The 7,244-nt window shown below is 39.1% G+C and overlaps 1 non-coding gene across 1 annotated transcript; it reads left to right on the top strand.

Moving 5' to 3' along the window:
* Positions 1 to 3,769: 3,769 nt before the first annotated feature.
* LOC127133987 (small nucleolar RNA R71) lies at positions 3,770 to 3,876 on the top strand. The gene has a single exon (XR_007807772.1). It is a non-coding gene; the product is annotated as a small nucleolar RNA R71 (small nucleolar RNA).
* Positions 3,877 to 7,244: the final 3,368 nt, after the last annotated feature.

Here is a 7,244-nt window from a genome sequence, read left to right as displayed (position 1 = left end):
GGTAGGCCAGAATAGGCCAGCTTGAAGAATCTTGGCGTATGTCTTAGAGGTGCTCGCATGTCCACCATAAGGTGCAGAATGACAATGCTCGATAATATTATTTACCTCTTCTTCTGGAACGCAACGGCGAAAAATGCCATCTTTACGCCTTTTGAAAAGGAGCGGTTCGTCCCAATAGAAGTTTCTCACATCGTGGAAGAATTTCTTCTTGCGGTGGTAGTCAAGATCAGGGGGTACTATATCAGCAGCTAGGTAATTAACGAAATCTGCATACCAGTGTACGTTACTTATCGCTAAGGAATTTTGGGAATGCTCATAAGGATCTAGGTTATTGTCTTCAATGGTTTCTACTTTAGCTATCAGTCTATCATAGGCGAAATCATCATTTATGGGTACTAGTTCAGGTTTTAGATGTTCTAACCTAGAAAGGTGATCGGCCACTACATTTTCGGTGCCTTTTTTATCTCTTATGTCTAAATCAAACTCTTGTAGTAATAGAATCCATCGGAGTAACCTAGGCTTGGCATCTTTTTTACTTAATAGGTAATGAATGGCAGCATGATCGGTGTAAACAATAATTTTTGCTCCTACTAGATAAGATCTAAATTTGTCTATAGCGAAAACTACAGCGAGTAATTCTTTTTCGGTTGTTGCGTAATTAAGTTGGGCAGCATCTAGGGTTCTACTGGCATAATAAATGGAATGTAATTTTTTATCTTTTCTTTGTCCTAGAACGGCTCCAACTGCGTAATCACTAGCATCGCACATTATCTCAAAAGGTTCCGACCAATCGGGCGGTTTTATAATGGGTGCTGAGATTAATGCTTGCTTTAAAAGATTAAATGCGTCATTACATTTTTCGTCGAAAATGAATTCAGCATCTTTCATTAAAAGTCCGGTTAACGGTTTAGTTATTTTGGAGAAGTCCTTAATAAAACGCCGGTAGAATCCAGCGTGTCCAAGAAAGCTTCGGACTTCTCTGATTTTTTTTGGTGGTTTTAGGTTTTCTATAACTTATATTTTAGCTTTATCTACCTCTATACCTTTTTCGGAAACTATATGTCCTAAAACTATTCCTTCGGTCACCATGAAATGACATTTTTCCCAATTTAGCACGAGGTTCACCTCCACGCATCTCTCCAGGATTTTCTCAAGGTTAGCAAGACAATTGTGGAAATTGAATCCGCAAACCGAGAAATCATCCATAAACACTTCCATGATACCATCTAGGTAATCTGCAAAGATTGACATCATGCAGCGTTAGAAAGTAGCTGGGGCGTTACAGAGGCCGAACGTCATTCGTCTGTAGGCAAAAGTTCCATAAGGGCATGTAAAGGTAGTTTTTTCTTGATCTTCTGGGTGAATAGGTATTTGGAAGAATCCAGAGTATCCATCTAAATAACAGAAGTAAGAGTGTCTGGCTAGACGCTCCAACATCTGGTCAATAAATGGTAAAGGGAAATGGTCCTTCCTATTTGCTTTATTTAATTTTCTATAATCTATACACATCCGCCATCCTCCTTCTAAACATTTTGCTACATGTTCGCCTTTATCGTTTTGCACGACTGTGATGCCTCCCTTTTTAGGTACTACATGCACAGGGCTCACCCACTTACTATCCGAGATCTGATAGATTATACCTGCCTCAAGTAACTTAAGAACTTCCTTCTTAACAACATCACTCATTATAGGGTTTATTCTTCTCTGATGCTCCCTAGAGGGTTTTGAATCTTCTTCTAGCGAAATCCGATGCATGCATACGGATGGGCTTATACCTTTCAGGTCAGAGATATTATATCCTAAGGCTGAGGGATATCTTCGTAAAACGTCTAAAAGTTGGTTCGTCTCCTCTTGGCTCAAGGTAGCACTAACTATAACTCGACGGTTCATCTTTTCATCGAGGAACTCGTATCTCGGGTTCTTAGGCAGTTCCTTAAGTTCTAAGGTTGGTTTCTTAGGGCATGGCAGAGGATCTGGGGTAAGGGATAAACATTCGTAAAGGTTATCATCGATGTAAGGTTCTTTAAAGTCATCATCTTCCTTTATGGGGGTCGATGGTAACTTAATAATTTCTTTTTGTTCTAATTCTCTAACACATTCATCAATGATATCTAAGGCATAACACGAGTCTCCCATCACAGGTGCCATAAGAAATTTCGAAAGTATAAATTCTATTTTCTCGTCGCCTACCTCAAATGTCAACTTTCCTTTCTTGACATCTATTATGGCTCCTGCAGTCAATAAGAATGGTCTACCTAGAAGAATTGGTATATCATTGTCCTCTTTGATGTCCATGACGACAAAATCAGTAGGGATAAACAGCTGACCTATCCTAACAGGAACATCTTCTAAAATGCCTATCGCATATTTAACAGATCTATCGGCTAACTGAAGTGACATCTTAGTGGGTTGTAATTCTCCTAAGTTTAATCTCTCACAAACTACTAGAGGCATTAAGCTCACACTAGCTCCTAAGTCTAGAAAAGCTTTTTCGATGACATGATTACCCAAAAGACAAGGAATGGAGAAATTTCCATGATCTTTATCTTTCTTTGCTAATTTGTCCTCGGAAATTGCATTACATTCGAAAGGCTTCGGATCGTCAAGTCTATGTTTGTTGGTAAGGATGTCTTTCAGAAACTTTGCATAAGAAGGTATCTGGGTGATGGCTTCTGTGAAAGGGATTTCTACATGAAGTTTTTCTATAACTTTAATAAATTTTTGGTACTGTTTATTAATTTGGGTTTGTTTGAGTCTTTGGGGATATGGTATAGGTGGTTTATATGGCGGGGGCGGTACGTAAATTTTATCTTTAGGTTCTTCTCCTTTATCTCGACCTTCCTGGTTTTCAGATTCCTCTGGTTCCTTTACTTCGTCCGGGGGTTTGGTACATTCCTTAGAAGTTTCGGGTTCACTCAATCTTGGGTTTGGTGGCTCATCATAAGCGTTCCCACTTCTTAGGGTAATGGCATTGGCTTGTCCTCTCGGATTTTGTTGAGGTTGTCCAGGGAATTGTCCTCCAGGTGTAGTCTGAGGGGCTTGGTTTAAAGCTACCTGAGAGATCTGTGTTTCAAGCATCTTGGTATGAGTAACTATTTGGTCAACCTTGGTTCCTAATTGAGTAATCAATTCGTTAACATGAATGTTTTGGTTCATGAACTCCTTGTTTTGTTGGGTTTGAGCGGTGATAAAATTTTCCATAATTTTCTCAAGGCTCGGTTTTGGTGGTACAGGTTGCATAGGTTGATTTGATCTAGGGGCTTGATAACTAGGTCTCGGAGGTGCATTATTTTGAATTGGGTTATTATTTTTATAGGAGAAGTTAGGGTGATTCCTCCATCCAGGGTTATAGGTGTTTGAATATGGGTTCCCTTGGGTGTAGTTCACTTGCTCGGAGTGGGTTTCGTTTAATAGACTGCATTCAGCGGATTGGTGTCCTTGGGTTCCATATATCTCACAATCCGACGAAACTGCGACTACAGTATTCGGGTTCGTGTACATATGCTCGACTTTGAGAGCTAATGCGTCCATTTTAGCTTGCATCATGTCTATAGAGCTTAGTTCATGCACTCCTCATTGGGTTTCCTTCTTCTCCACTGTCGCTCGTTCGACTCCCCATGATTGATGGTTTTGAGCCATGTCTTCGATGAGGGCACTAGCTTCAGGGTAAGGTTTGTTCATCAGAGCACCGCCTGCGGCAGCGTCGATGGTCATCTTTGTGTTATAATGAAGTCCATTATAGAAGGTTTGAATGATTAACCAATTTTCTAAGCCATGATGTAGGCATGCTCGTAACAACTCTTTATATCTCTCCCAAGCTTCGAACAGCGATTCTTCTTGGTTTTGGGTAAATCTAGTTATATGGTTTCGAAGAACGGCGGTCTTACTCGGGGGAAAATATCTAGCAAGGAAAACTCTTCTAAGGTTATCCCAAGTCGTAATGGAATTGGGTGGAAGGGAATCTAACCATGATAGAGCTTTATCTCTGAGGGAAAAAGGAAATAATCTTAAATGTATTGCCTCAGGAGAAGCTCCATTGGTTTTAAAAGTATCTGCTAATTGAAGAAATATTTTTAAATGTTGGTTAGGGTTCTCGGTAGCGAGACCCGCGAATTGTCTCTGTTGCACTAGTTGCAACAGGGACGGTTTAAGTTCAAAATTATTAGCTGGGATGATTGGGTTTACTATACTAGAACTAGGTTCTTCGTTAGATGGTTGAGCGAAGTCCTTAAGAGGTCTTTGGTTTTGATCTTCGGCCATAGCTCTCTTAATTCTATGAAAGAATAAACGTGCGCGAGCGTAACATTCAGGTTCCGCCAGAGGGTTTACTAAGCTTAAACTTCCGGTGCTGCGAGTTCTTCGCATCGACCGGCGGGAAATAACCTAAGTCTAAACGATATAACAACAGGAAAATGAAATTTGACAAAATTGGTCCCCGACAACGGCGCCAAAAACTTGATGCGTTGTTAAACTTGATGTTCGCAAGTGTACGAACGCGTCAGAGTAATATAAAAGATTATCGAACCACAGAGACCAAGTGTCAATCTATCGTTATCTGTTGTTATGGTGTTTATCAAAGGCAATTAAAATAGGTATTTTTTGTAGTGTGCAATTGAAAAATAAAGTACTGAAATAAAATATAATTAATAAAGACAGGGTCGAATGTAATTCACGCAATCAATTGATAATCCAAGTACTTGTTAATAGAACTACTTATGGGCAATGTTTCCTACTTTGAAAAGAACTAATTTAACAGGAACTGTCGCTTTCGCGTATTCAGAACCGAGTTGTACTCGATAATCAAACCCTCTTATTGTCACTTATAAAAAGGCGCGCATTGCGTTAAAGTAGTAAACCTATTTTTAAGAAATATAGTATCTTGACTAAGTTGAAAAGTATTATAACCTGGATTTCTTAACCAAAAGAGGTTCTTACGAACCAGACTCTAAATTATAAACGCGTCTGAAAATAGTTTTAAAATCTCTTTTCTTCTTAATGTTAAAAACTCCTAATGAACTAAACAAAGCGCTTTCGCTGTTTTTGAAATAGTTAAAAACAATTAAGTTTAAAAAGACGTTGGACGGCTTTCGATCTTACCCAACGGAATTGAAGTGCGGAAAAACTTAATTTGAAAGTTAAAATAGCCCTTAAGCGTTTCTACGAACAATTGTACAGATTATTGGTTTAATTACGATCCTTACATTCTAACCTTTTAGATTTAGTTAGACATGGTAAAGTAAAAGTGCATTAAAGTAAATAAAAGTAGTGCGAGTGCGAGAAATAAATAAAAGTAGTGCGAGTGCGGAAAGTAAATAATTTAAAGCGAGTGCGGGAAATAAATAAAGTAAAAGCGAGTGCGGGAAATAAATAATGTAAAAGCGAGTGCGGAAAATAAATAAAGTAAAGGCGAGTGCGGGAAATAAATAAAGTAAAGGCGAGTAATAAAAACCTGCTCCAATCGGAGGGCTGAGTAAATTGCAATGCGGAAAAGAAAATGGTGGCAGGATTAACTTCCTTCCAAAGTGCTCCAAACTCGAGTATAGACTCTATCACAGACTCAATTACACAATTGTGGTAACACTCCAATGCGAAGCGATTACCACTTTATAAAACTGAATATATGCCTAAGTGAAACAAAGTTGCTTCTGATTTCGCCTTGTTCCAACGTTCGGATCTTCGTCAGCTCTAAGTTTGGGTGATTGTAAAACTGAATTCGCGTTTCTATTTATAGGCAAATAAAAAAGGTGGAATTGACTTGGATGCCCTTCAACTTGAAAATAGAGGAAACCGATTCCTTCTTGTGGTGCCCGCCACAAGGCTATGGCGCCCGCCACAAGCACAAAGTGGGGCGCCTTAGTGGAAGAGGTGGGAAAACGTGGGAGTTGATGGAAGTTTGAATTGGACACGTCATGGCTTGGACTGTGGCGCCCGCCATGGGGTAGGCCATAAGAGCAAAATGTTGATTTTTAGGGTTTTTGGCTCTTTTTCGCTCCTTTTCTCGATCGGGGCTCCTATTAAGGTAAAAGCCTGTAACCAAAGAAAAACACAGTAATAACACAACAAAACGACAATAAAATGACTAGAATGCATGTGAAATCGGAGTCAAAAATACGTAAATTTTAGTGTGATCAAAACATTATAACATCGGTAATATTCCTCCCTACTATTCTCGCCACGCTTTGACAGAACCACCCCTTGTTGCACCAATAACCTAATTTCAAAAAAATGTTGAGTTGCCGACGTAAAACAAAGTGTCACGTGGGAGGCAACTCATGATTCCCTTTATTCTATTTTTACACACACACACACACACACACACACACACTCACACACACACACACACACACACACACACACACACACACACACACATATATATATATATATATATATATATATATATATATATATATATATATATAACGATGAATTATTTATTTAGTTTCTTAACAGGACTAACTTGTGTGATGCTTACATTTTAGGTCCCATCGCTCTACATTGTCTATTTTTTCTAACCATATTTTCAGGATGCAGAGTTTTGATGACATGCACGTTCAGTTCAGAGATGATATCTAGAGGAAATATTATGCGGTCCTATCTGAGATACTCTTTATTCCCACTATATACCCTGACCTCATTTGCTTAGAATCCCTACGGCTCGAAGCTTGTGTTAGATAGATGTGTCACCAACTCCAGTGGGATGAGTATTCTGAGGCTATGAACGTCACTTACCAGAACCTTACCCTAGAGTTCCTTAGTTCACTTACCTACCAGCCTAACCATGGTCGTGGATTTAATAGGGGACTAATCACCTTTATACTATTTGGGCATGAGTATAAGTTTACTCGTCGGGAATTTGCTAACCTTTTAGGATTTTAGAGTGGCCTGGATGATGTAGTTGAAGTTCCTCATTATGATTTTATGCAGGAAGAGCTACACATTTTCTAGAGAGATATTACAGGTGGGGAAAGCCCTGATCCATCCACCCAAATTTCCGTCTGTATCTATAACTCGACATTTAGGTACTTTCAGATGATTTTAGCCTAAACCTTTTTTGATAGAAGTGAAAATAGTGAGCATGTCAGTGTAGAGGAGATATTTTTTTCTCTTTCATCACTCAGTCCCGTCCTGTTGAATCTGGCATCTTCCTCATAGAAAACCTATAGCATATTGCATTATCTACCGTAGGACCTATCCATGTAGGTGGGTCAGTTACTCACATTGTTTATACCCTAGGCCTGTTG

Source organism: Lathyrus oleraceus, chromosome 3 (assembly GCF_024323335.1).
Source record: "Lathyrus oleraceus cultivar Zhongwan6 chromosome 3, CAAS_Psat_ZW6_1.0, whole genome shotgun sequence".
Taxonomy (NCBI): domain Eukaryota; kingdom Viridiplantae; phylum Streptophyta; class Magnoliopsida; order Fabales; family Fabaceae; genus Lathyrus; species Lathyrus oleraceus.
The sequence above is the reverse complement of the archived record's forward strand: the minus strand, read 5'-3'. Positions and strand labels throughout refer to the sequence as shown.